The sequence below is a fragment of the Equus caballus genome, chromosome 9 (genome assembly GCF_041296265.1).
Source record: "Equus caballus isolate H_3958 breed thoroughbred chromosome 9, TB-T2T, whole genome shotgun sequence".
NCBI lineage: Eukaryota > Metazoa > Chordata > Mammalia > Perissodactyla > Equidae > Equus > Equus caballus.
In genome coordinates this window covers 62,228,599-62,240,897 of record NC_091692.1, presented here as the reverse complement: position 1 = coordinate 62,240,897, position 12,299 = coordinate 62,228,599, and the positions used below count along the sequence as shown (strand labels likewise).

The window sequence follows — 12,299 nt, the reverse complement described above, 5'->3', positions numbered from 1 at the left end:
CTCATTTTTTCTTCTCATTTTAAAGATTTTGCTATCTTATTTGCGTTGGATAACTATCATTTTTAAAACTATCTGGAGGCAACAGTGATTCCAAACGTCAGCCAGTGGAATCAGAATCACTTGAGAGCTTTATAAAATGCAGATTCCCAGGTCTCAACCCTGAGGGACTCTTCAATTGTTCTGGAGCGGGGATAGGGACTCTGTCGTCTGAAGAGCTGCCCAGGTGAGTCTGATGAGCAGCCAGGCCAGGAAGCTTAGCCAGCCTTCTTTTTTCCATTTTAAACTATCAGAAGATCTTCAAGGTCAGGCCTGAGAGTTTATAAATATGCCCCTTTTGCTGGCTGAATGCCTGGAAAATGCTCTGAGGGTTCACGGCATTAGACTTTGTTATTTGAAACTAGTAACATTATAGTAGAAATGCTAACATGAGCGTGACGTTCCCATAACAAATTCACAAATAGACATTGGGACCTAAAATCAAAGCTCTGGGGCTAGAGCGGGAGATATGGAGCTTAGGGGTCTTTCAGAAAGAGCGTTTCAGCTGCTTATGTCAGATTTCCTCAGCTTGAAGAGCAAGTGGAATAAGACATACCTCCATCTATTTCACAGGGATTTTTTTTCTTTTTGAGGAAGATCAGCCCTGAGCTAACATCTGCCGCCAATCCTCCTCTCCTTGCTGAGGAAGACTGGTCCTGAGCCGACATCCATGCCTATCTTCCTCTACTGTATATGTGGGACACCTACCACAGCATGGCTTGACAAGCAGTGCATAGGTCCACACCCAGGATCCAAACCAGCAAACCTTGGGCCGCCAAAGCCGAACAGGCAAACTTAACTTCTGTGCCACCAGCCAGCTCCTCACGGGGATGTTTTTATATGAAAATTAATGTGAAAAATTAATGCTGTTTTGGATTTCTTGGAAGAACTCATACGCATCCATCATCTTTTGGCTCAAGCAAGTATTTCTCTCTGGGGTTACCATCCATCACAAATCCTGTAAACAAAAAAAAGTCCTTTGAAATTTCATACATGGCTGGTGGGAATATAAATTGGTACAACCACTTTGGAGAACTGTTTAGGAGTTCTTGCAAAGCTGAATATTTGCATATCCTATTTCACCCCTTCACACACACCCAACAGAAATGCATACATAAGTTTACCAAAGACATGTACTAGAATGTTCATAGTCACACTGATCATAATAACTTAAAACCGTAAACTGCTCAAATAATCATCCACAGCAGAATGGATAAATAAATCATAATATCTTCACACAATAGAATACTATACAGCAAAGAAAGTGAATTATCTACAATTATATGCAAAAGTAGATGAATTTCACACTCCTGAGTTTGGATTAAAGAAGCTAAACTTCAATTAAAAGTTGAAATCAACCCCAAGGATGTATATGCGAAGTGTAGCTGTTGATGCTCACCAAGGGCAAGCTGGCATTTATTTATAGAAGGACCCCTTTTCTTTTTAAAAAGGTGCGAGAAGATCCCACACACTGTAACCCCTGAACACTCTTTTCCTGACTCACCATTTTGGTTGTCTTTAGAGAAGTTTGACAAAAAAATGCCTGAAAAAAGATTTACCCGTAAGGTGTATTTTACAAAAGTTTTATGAGTTGAGATAATTTAACTAGGCCTTCGAAAATGAAGGAACATGTTAGCTTCATGTTCATAGCAACTTTCTGTTCACCTCAAAACCTGCCTTGAACAGAGCTCGGAAAGAAATGCTGCTGAACTGGCCAGCTGAGCGAGGTGTTCAGAAACGACTTCAGAAAAAATTGTGCATTTCAAAGCATTTGAAAAAAGTATAGCCTTATTGCTGTGTACATGGTTTTAAAAATTCCTTCTTAAAACGGCTTTCTTTCTTATAAAAATTATGTGATGTATGTTCATTTTTAAGTCAATCGATACAGAACAGTACAAAGCAGAAATCAACACATTAAATAAAACGCATTAAATAAAATAAGGGTCAATGCCGCCTCCCAAGTAACTGTTACTGGTGTGAAGTGAGTATCTTCCAGCCAGGCTCTAGATAGAGATTATTTTGTCAACGTGGTGCAAACTTAAACCAAAAACAAATTACAAAGGAAAATTGTTTGGAAAATTTCCATTCATATCTGTGGTGAAGGAGAGAGAGGAACACGTGCTTTGGGAGACGGTAAAACAGCCTCTTTCTGGTCATTCTTTGGATGAGATGAGCTCTGATAACGAAATAGTTGGAATTCTAAGGCAAATAGTGCCTTTCTGATCAAGCGTGGGCCTGAGGGGGGAGGCCCGATGGAAAGGACAGGAACAGCCTCTAGTCCCCTGTGGGGACTTTCTGAGTGAAAGATGGAACCAAGATGCAGACCATCACAGAGCAAAAGAAGGGACAAGCAGGTACGACCCAGAGTTACTGCCAAAGCAACAAACTGCGGGGCTGAGGAGACGAGCACACGGGAACAGCAAGGGGACTGGGATAGCGAAGACGTGGAAGCTTTGAAAAATGTTCCTGGAGCTGGTCAAAGGAAAGAAATAGAACAAAATAGTGTCTCATTGGTCTAAACACTCTTAATTAAAATCTTTTCAGTTTCTTCTATATTTTTAAGAGGCGACGTCTTGCGATTGCAGATTAAATGTGCTAATTCTTAGACTCTACCTACTTAGTAAATCTAGTCTAAGTAAGCTGAGCACGAAAATAAACTTCTTATTTGTTGCATGGCTCCTTCTGTAAAAGTTTAGCAAAATTTTCACAAAATGAGGGTTGATTTAACTGAGGGGGCAGTAAGGCACAAATCTGGCCTTTCCAGCAGTCTGAGATGCTGCCTGTCTGACTCAGGGGACTGACTTTATCACTCACTAGCCTAAGGGAGCCAAGGACACTCCGAGATTGAGAAAGGAAACATTCTCCCCTGCCCCGCAGCTTTTCGAGGATAAAGGCTTCCAGACTGCAGCCAGCAGAGCAGCAAGCCCTTAAAACTTGGTCCAACTTTCCTTGGTTCTCACTTGCATATTAAAATCTCAAATTGATGTCCGCCTTTAATACCATTCTCTCTGGTTAATGATGGAGAGCAGACCCAAGCCATTGACAGCCCACTGTCATGGAGCATGCCCTGGTCCATGAGCTTGACCTGGATTAGCTGTTGGCACTCATAATTCTCTATAAGGCAAGCACTATTATTATCCCCATTTTACAGATGAGGACATGGAGGCAGAGAGAAGTTAAGCTACCTGCCCAAGGTCACAGAGCTAGTATGTGAGGCTCCAGTGTATACTCTGAGCAAAGGGCCCAGTGCCAAAAACCTGACTCATGAAGACTGGGGGCAACTAAAGTTAGGACGTGGACCAAATTTCCTTAAAACAAGCCAGTGTCCCTGCTGTAAGCTAATTATTTCAAGTGGCTTTGGAGTCACAAAATCCCACAGTAAACCCCCTCCGGCAGTGTATTATACTGGCTGCTGGCCTCCTGACCTTGCCCCACAGTGTGTACTCAGCTCCTTTGCAGGAAGTGAGAGGTGTACACGTGCATGAGTGTGTGTGTGAAGAGTGTGCATGCGACTATGTGTGAGTGAATGCATGTGAGTGTGTGGGTATGAATTCATGTAAGTGGAGGGATTGCGACTATGTGAGTGCGTCTGTGAGTGTGTGTGGGAGTGATGTATGTGAATGTGTGTATGTGCGTGTGTGAGTGAGTGAGAGTGTGAATGAGTGTGTGAGTGAATGTATTGAAGGTGGATGTGTGTGGATGTATGTGAGTGTGTCTGAGTGAATGTGTACACATGTGTGGGAATATGGGTATGAATGCATATGCATGTATGTGTGTGTGCATGCTAATGTGAATGTCTGAGTGTGTACCTGTGTGTGTCTGAATGAAAATGTGTGTATGTTTGAGTGATACAGGTGAGTGTGCTTGTGTGTTCGTGTTGCATGTGTGTGTGTGAAAGTGTGAGTCTGTGTGCTGCTCCCAACTTCCTTTACTGGCAGCAAGATCAAGTGATCTGTGAGCTCTGCCCTCTGATGAGAAAGCTTGAGGAAGTTGCCCAAGGACAGCTCCAGCCACGGAAAAGAGAGGACGTCAGCTCCGCGCCACTGGGAGAAGTTGCCAAGTGGACTCTGATAGGCGGGACGTAGCAACCCCAGTCTGCCCTGCTGGCCCAGCTGCCTGGACCGCTCTGTGTGAGTGCTGCCCCTGCCTGGGGTCTTCTGGGTTTTCCTTTTCTCCTAGATGAGTGGAGTGAAGAGGGAAGTGGTCAGGTGCTGGAGAGGGAGTAGCACACGCTTTCAAACAGACTTGGGTTCAAATTCCCACGCTCTGCCTCCAGACGCTGAGGGGCTGTGGGCAAGCTACTTAACTGTTCTGTCCTCGGTTTCCCTGTCTGATAAAAAAGAGCAATAATACCCAGCACAAGTTTGTAGTGAAGATCAAAGGAAACAATGCATCTAAAAAAAACAGTACAAGGCATAGTACTTTGCACAAAATATATGCTCAATAAATGATATTATTGTTCCAATGAACAATGAATAAAGTAACCCTGTGTCTTTCACTTTGGACCAAATCAGTAGCTCTCACAGTGGAGCCTGGCGCTGTGGGAGGTTTGCAGAAGCTTTTCCGTCCATCTTAATTATACATTAGGGCACTTAGGAAGCCATTTACAAGTGAGGCCCCAGGGTCAGAAAGAGTTAATATACCAGAACAGTGACAACACTTCTCTCGGTCACCCAGGAAATCAGCCCTTCGCTTTCCAGGAGGAAAGTAGAAAAGTCTCCATTACGCAACAAACCCAATTTGGAGCTGAAAATTCTGACTGAGTGAATTAGGCCATGTTACAAATGAAAGACTACACCTTCAGTGTGAGTTAATTGCCCAGCTTTTCAAGAACCAGAAAACGAAATAAAGAAAGGAACTCTCAACAGGGAGGCCACCATGTCACTGAGGAGAACCGAGTCAGAACAATGACTGAGTGGCTGGCCGAGGCCACCTGCCTTAGAGGCGGGAATTGAGTCAATAAAGGCACTAAACAAACAGTTGGGCTTCAGTGTTCCAAATCAGTTTGTACAGTGGTTAAAGCTTGTGGGCCGAGGAGCACTGAAAGCCTGCACACATCCTCTGTTAAATCTGAGCCAATCTCCCGGGCTGGTGCTTTGTTTACTCAGTGTCTTTCATTGCAAAATGGCTGCCCCATTAGGGTCATAAGCTGAGCTGGGTGGAGCAGGGCACAGAGAAGGCTCAGGCGGTGGGGATGGTGTCTGCATCCACAGCTGTGCTGGCTCCCCTGCCTGCAGGAGAAAGTGGTGGCTGCATATTCCTCACCGAGAGAGGGGCTTGGGGTCCCATAACCTGAATAAAGCAGAAGCCTCAGGTGAACAGAACAAAATGGAAGGAAAAAAGGCATAAAACACACCCTGTCAGTTAGAGAATGTCTTGGAAACAGCCTTGAAGATTCAAGCTCCAAGGTGAGAAAAGGACCTAAGAGCAAGGAGGGTGACTGGAAGACTGGAAGGGACTTCACTCTTCTCCAAAAGCAGGAACAGAGGTCCCAGGTCACTCTGGAAAGCAGAGCCTCAGCATTCAGCCAGCAATGCTCCTCCGCCTGCCTTCTGTGTACCTAAAAATGCCTCCACTTCAGCAACACAGAGTCCTTTAGAATTAGGGCGGGTTAGAATTCAAGAACTTTGAGAATGTGTATTATGGTCTCATGTGTGATAAATGATATGATGTGTCAATGAACAATCCATATTTATGGCATTTACAAGAGGTAGCTTTGTCACTGTGAAAAGCTGGAAATATCTCTTAGGGGGAGGAGGTGGGGCAGGATGTTTCCCATAAATAAACCCTAATTTCACAAGGTTTCACATTTTGGAGGCACTAAGGGAGCAGAGAGGAGACCAGTCGGGTGCCAGAGGGCACACAGTTCTGTGGAGGCTCAAGGCACCATTTTATCCAGAAGAGCTTTGTCTTTAGTGACCCCCCATTCCACATGGTGCCCCTGTCTCTCACCCCAGAACAGTAAGGAGGCTTTCCTGGGGCTGAGACACAAGTGGATCATGAGGAGTAAGAGGATATCAACACCCTCCCACCCAACCTTTCCCAGGCTTGGCCTCCTCTGTCCTATGTTGCAAAATCTCCTCTTTCTCTCTTCTTCCATCAAAATTCCCATTCCTTCAATACAGTGGTTCTCCACTGGGGGAGATTTTGTGCCCAAGGAGACATTTGTCAATGTCTGGAGGCATTTTTGGTGATTCCAACTGGGGACTGGAGTGCTATGGGTGTCTCCTGCGGTTAGAGGCCAGAGGTGTTGCTAACATCCTACAAGGCACAGGACAGCTCCCTATATCAAAGAATTGTCCAGCCCAAAGTGTCACCAGGACTGAGACTGAAAACCCTTGCTTTCATGTCCTGACATCACAGCTATATTATTGAAAAGCATCTGTTTGAACTAATTTGCAATATGGTTTGAATGGCTTATAGTCCACATATAACCTTCCAAGGTCATTTGGTCAGTCACTTATTGGCAAGATCTTAAATCATACGAAAAAGGAAACGAAGCCTTTTGGGAAGCTACAGGGAGAAATATTTTGTGTCTGTGTATTTGGGAGGCCCTCCGGCTGTTCCATCAGTCTCATCATGAAGGCACCCATCTACTTGTTCTGTGGGTAGAAACACCAGCCCTGTCCACTCACTCTGGCAAAGGCAGAAATGAAGACCCAGGTGTGCCATCTCTCCTGCCTGCAACTGATGGAAGCACAAGCATTGACTGACATACCATCCTGGTCCAAGTCATCATTTAACTTAGAACAACCCTAAGTTCAAAGATTGAAGGGATAGCAAAGGTTGGCATGAAGAATGGATACACTAGCCCCTGATGCCTGCTTCTGCACAGCTCTCTGCAAGCTGTGTGCAAGAATGCACTAAATGAATCTCTTGGGTCAGGGGTTCACAATCTTGGCTGCATGTTAGAATCCCCTGCGAAGGCTTAACAAATTTGAATGCCCAGACTGACCCCAGGCCATTTAATGAAAACCCCTAGGGGTGAAAGGTAGGCATCAGTATTTTTTTAAGTTAAATTTTTATTGAAGTATAACATATATATAAAGAGTTCCTCTATCTCCAGCAATTCTATTTCTGGTAATATATCCAAAAGAATTGAAAGCAGGGTCTTGAAGAGATACTTGTACACTCATGTTCAGAGCAGCATTATTCCCAATTACCCAAAGGTGGAAGTACCCTAAGTGTCCGTTGATGAATGAATACATAAACAAAATATGGTATATCTATACAATGGAATATTATTCAGCCTTAAAAAGAAAGGAATTTCTGACATATGCTACAACATGATGAACCTTGACATTATACTAAGTGAAATAATCCAGTCACAAAAGGAGACAAATACTGCTAATAATCCCACTTATAGGTACCTAGAGTAGTCAAATTCATAGAGATAGAAAGTAGAGTGGTGTGTGCCCGGGGCTGAGGGGAGGGGCAAATGGGGAGTTATTGTTTAATGGGTATAGAGTTTCAGTTTTGCAAGATGAAAAGTGTTCTGGAGATTGGTTGTACAACAATATGAGAGTATAGTCATGATTGCTTACTGATGGGGATACGTTCTGATAAATGTGTTGTTAGGTGATTTTGTCATTGTTTGAACTTCATAGAGTGTGCTTACATAAACCTAGATGGTACAGCCTACTACACAACTAGGCTATATGGTCCTAGTCTTATGAGACCACTGTCGTATGTGTAGTCCACTGTTGATCAAAACATTATCAATCAAAATGTCGTTATGTGGTACATGACTGCACTTAATATTATGGATCCATATACTTTAAAATGGTTAAGTTAGTAAAGTTTTATGTTATGTGTATTTTACCACAATTTTTTTAAAGTGCATATATCAAAAGAATACAGCTTTTTGAATTTAAAAAAAAATTTTTTAAATGAACACACTTGTCTAATGGGCACCCAGGTAAAGAAATTAAATATTACCAGTACCCCATAAGCCCCCCTCATACCCCCTCTGTGTCCCATCCCAGGCACTAGACCTATACTTATATCTGGACCCAGTCTAGATACCTATATACCTATACCTATACTATACCTATGCCAAATCACTAAACCTAAGGTAATAATATCCTGACTTCTAATATCATAGCATAAGTGTAATTTTTAATGGATCTGCAATCATTTATGGATATATCATATTTTATTTAACCATTCCCAATTCCTTTAATTGGACTTGGAAGATGCTTTAAAAAAAAATACATGAGGGCCCAGCCCCATGGCCTAGTAGTTAAGTTCAGCACGCTCCACTTCAGTGACCCAGGTTTGCAGGTTCAGATCCCAGGCACAGACCTACGCCACTCATCAGCCATGCTGTGCCAGTGACCCACATACAAAGTAGAAGAAGATTGGCACAGATGTTAGCTCAGGGCTAATCTTCCTCAAGGAGAAAAAAGAGGATGATTGGTGACAGATGTTAGCTCAGGGTGAATCTTCCTCAGGAAAAAAAAAAGAATACACAAGATGCTTTTGGCATATATCTTTGCCCACACCTCTACTTTCTTAGAATAGATGGATTCCTAGAAGTGGAATTTCTGAGTCAAATGGTATGAAATTTTTAAAGGCTTTTGATCCTTACAAGCATCAATATTTTTAGAGGTTTCCAGGGGATCACGGTGTGCAGCGATGGTAGAGAATCACTGCCTCGGTCCGTGGAATGCCTCTGATTCGTTCCCTAAGAAATATACCTCAAACCAACAGCTGCTGACAGTGGCTTGGACAGGATTCTAATCAAAATTCTTTACAGATTCAGCATGTCACAGTTGGGACGTCTTGAGCTGCAAAGGACATCAGCCAATTGCACATCACCTTAACAGCATTTCTTGTTCTCCCGAGACAAGGTAGACAAACAAGGAATCTGGAGTTAGGAAGAGCAGGAAGCATCCCTTTTTAAATCCTTTTTGGAACAATATGTCTACCTAGCCAGGAAGAAGGGAACCTGGAGTAGGAGAGAGAGGGCATCTAAGTAAATAAATCATAATGTCTTAGTCCAGATATGTGATTAAGTATTTAGAATGCATTATTTTATTCAACTTGACACAGACAAAAAAATATGGACTAGGTATTACTGTCCCTATTTCACATGAGATCCAAGTCAGAGATTTAAACAATGGGTCCAGGATCATACAGTTAGCCAGCCAGGACCAGGGAGTCAACCTAGACTCAGTCCTGGGGACGTGGGCACTTACCCTGCCCAGGACAGTTTTGAGATATTTGCTATGATGCAAATATGCAAGAGTTATTTTAGATTTAGCCATTGACCTGAGTGCCATTTTTAGCAGTTTTACATTAATGGTCTACTGGAAGCAGCACAAAAGAATAGATCTGAAATCAGTGACATTGGCTATAGCTTCAGAGCCAGTAAGGGATTAAGGACAGTTTAGCAAAAGCTTTGAGATTTAGTCCATTAAGGCAGACTGTAGAACTCGAGCTCCAAGCCCCATCATCGCACAATCCTGCCGGGATTTCAAGCCCCTTAAAGTCCCAAGGACACCTTCTTCCCAGTGGGTGGGGCTGTCATACAATCCAATTGCCATTACCCTTCATGATAAAACAATCATGGCTGGCCATGGCCCTTTTGAGCTCAGAGCGCTTCCAAGAGCATTTCTCCCCTCTTGATGCTTCCTAACTATACATTCCACCTGCTTCTTTTTCTTGGTCTACACCACCAACGAAGTCTTTTCTGTGTCCAGCCAGGAAACGGAGGAACTCTGTAACTTCATTAAAATGAGCTTACTCAACATGACTCAGAGGGAGCTGCATTTTTCCAGTCTGTGAACAGCATTTTTACTACATTGAAGTGCCTCATGAGAAGAGCAAACTAACATTGTCATGAGAACTCCAGAATTTTCTGACATTTTAGAGTTGACATTTTCAGTCTCAACCTTTCCTTAACAAAGTACTCAACATTTAATAAGTTCTGGGATTAGGAGCTTTCTTCTCCAGAGAGCAGCATTAGCTGTAGTTTGCGAAGATGGCAGTTGCCTAAATGTTGAATAAACCTAGAATGTTTTCCCCAAACATCCAGAACACATTTAATTAAATGCTACCTATTTCTCACAGTTCCTACAGCTGTTAGCTCAGAATCTCCTCCATCTATATTCACACAGAAATAAAACAGGATCTCCAGACATTTGTGAAGTGGGAATTTCATGTGACATTTTTTTTAATACTCACAATTTTAAATGTGCATAAAATTGATGTGACCAGAAATGTCAATGACAGTTTAATGAGTCTAGAAACTGGATATTAGTCTTGAAAGGAGAAAAAGAAATTATTTTACTTTTGCAGAGACAAAAATACTTAAAACTACACATTTGTTGGTATTGCTTTGTCTGTGTCATCTTGCTAGTTGGAGTCAATCCGTTATCCTCTCTGCTCTGTTCAGATAATGCCAGCTGGAAGGAAAGCAACACTCCGAGACTTCAATCAGTAGAGGTAATAACAGCGAGGACAGACTACCCAGTACACATTTAGCCTGGATTTTTCAACATTTATCTTTAAGCAGCAGACATTCCATCCATCCAAATTCACCAAGGGTGACAGTGCTTGTATCATTCATCATGGCTTCCATTTACACATTCCACTAGGGTACATAAACCCATGAAAGTCAAGTGTGAATATAGGACACACCTTCACAACATGATAAAGACATATAAAAAAATGCTATGCAATCCTTTTCTTCTATATCAGTTCTGATTAAGGTTTTCTTTTACTTTTTTCAAGTAAAATTTAGTTCTTTATCTAATTTCTTATTTTTTCATTCATGTTTAGACACAGAAGAACCAAAAATGATAACTCATATCAAAAGAGACCATATGGTTTTGATTAAAAAAGGGACCTAATTTCACTGTGGGACACCTGCTGACATCTTTTTGGTTCTCATGACAGGCCAGGCCTGCACACAGAACAGTGCTTCCCTTTTCCCAAAACAGTTGGGTGGAAAATGAAAGGAATATTTAACAAATTCAGTTCACCCTTAGCCTGTAAAGATCAGTCAGGCTGCTAGTTTGTGCTTTCTAGAACAGTCCTGGCAATTTGGTGCCTGTGTTGGTTATTTTTTTGCAGTGTGACCTGCCAACTCATGACTGAAGGGATGTCAGCCCAGCCTTCTCAAGGCTGCCTCCCCTCATCTCCTAGTGGGCTCTGGGCTCAGCTCTCAGGGCTTCAGCTAGTGGTGTGTTGGGAATATTTAACAACAGGCTCTCCAAAAAGAAAAGCTTTGTATTTGCTAATTCCCTTAGTGTAAATAAACCCACGATGGCCGATTTCAAGCTATCAGCATGAGGTCATTGAACGAGGAATTGGAAAGAGAGGCACATAATCAGTTCTAGCAAGCTGGCACGAGCTGGCTCCAGCACACCCCTGGCTCCAGCCCTGGAGACCAGCTCCCAGGTGACCATGCCAGAGCTCCACAGCTTCTCTTCCTGGAGAGCAGCGAGGTGGAGGGGCCAGGCCCACTGCTGACTTGGCCAAGCAGGGAGGTACTTGAGAGAGACGGCAAATCTCAAGGGCTGCGCTGCCTTATTTCAAACCTTAATGACTCTTCTGTTTTACTCCTCCCCGAGAAAAAATAAGAAACCAGAAAAAAAAATTCCTTTCCAGTAGATAAAGTACTTTTCTAAGAGGAAAAAAAAAAAAAAAAAGGGAACCAGTATCACGGCAAATGTAGCCCGTGAATGCCGTTAGCATGTAATTATGTCCACTGTGTTACCATTGCTGGAAGTCGTTACCCAGAGCATGGTTTGCAGGTTAAACGTGGTAGAAATTATATTCGAATTCAGACACAGTGAGAACTGGCTTGTCCATTCTGATCTAAATTATTAAGCAAGAATGATTAAATTGTCAAGGAAAGGAAATAAAGCCTAGAGTCCTGGGGCCGGCCCAGTGGTGTAGCAGTTAAGTTCGTGCACTCTGCTTCAACAGCCTGGGGTTCGCTGGTTTGGATCTGGGTGCAGACCTATGCACCACTCATCAGGCCATGCTGTGGCAGCGTCCCACATGTAGAGTAAAGGAAGATGGGCACATCTCATGGGCATGAGATGTTAGCTCAGGGCCAGTCTACCTCAGCAAAAAGAGGAGGATTGGTGGCAGCTGTTAGCTCAGGGCTAATATTCCTCAGAAAAAAACAAGCAAAAACCGAGAGTCCTACTAAATGTCATGTAGAGCAGAGCAAAAGGTGTTTATTAGTTAGAAGTAGAGAACTTAATCTTCAAATCATATCTCAAATCTACAGGTGGAGTGTGGTGTGG

At 42.8% G+C, this 12,299-nt stretch overlaps 1 long non-coding RNA gene across 1 annotated transcript in view; it reads left to right on the top strand.

Annotated features, from left to right (window-relative positions):
* LOC111774993 (uncharacterized) overlaps positions 1–1,966 on the top strand; it is a 103,331-nt gene extending 101,365 nt beyond the window's left edge. The window contains exon 3 of the long non-coding RNA XR_011421666.1: positions 610–1,966. This is a non-coding gene — a long non-coding RNA (uncharacterized lncRNA). The remainder of the gene's footprint in view (positions 1–609) is intronic.
* The last annotated feature ends 10,333 nt before the right edge of the window (positions 1,967–12,299 follow it).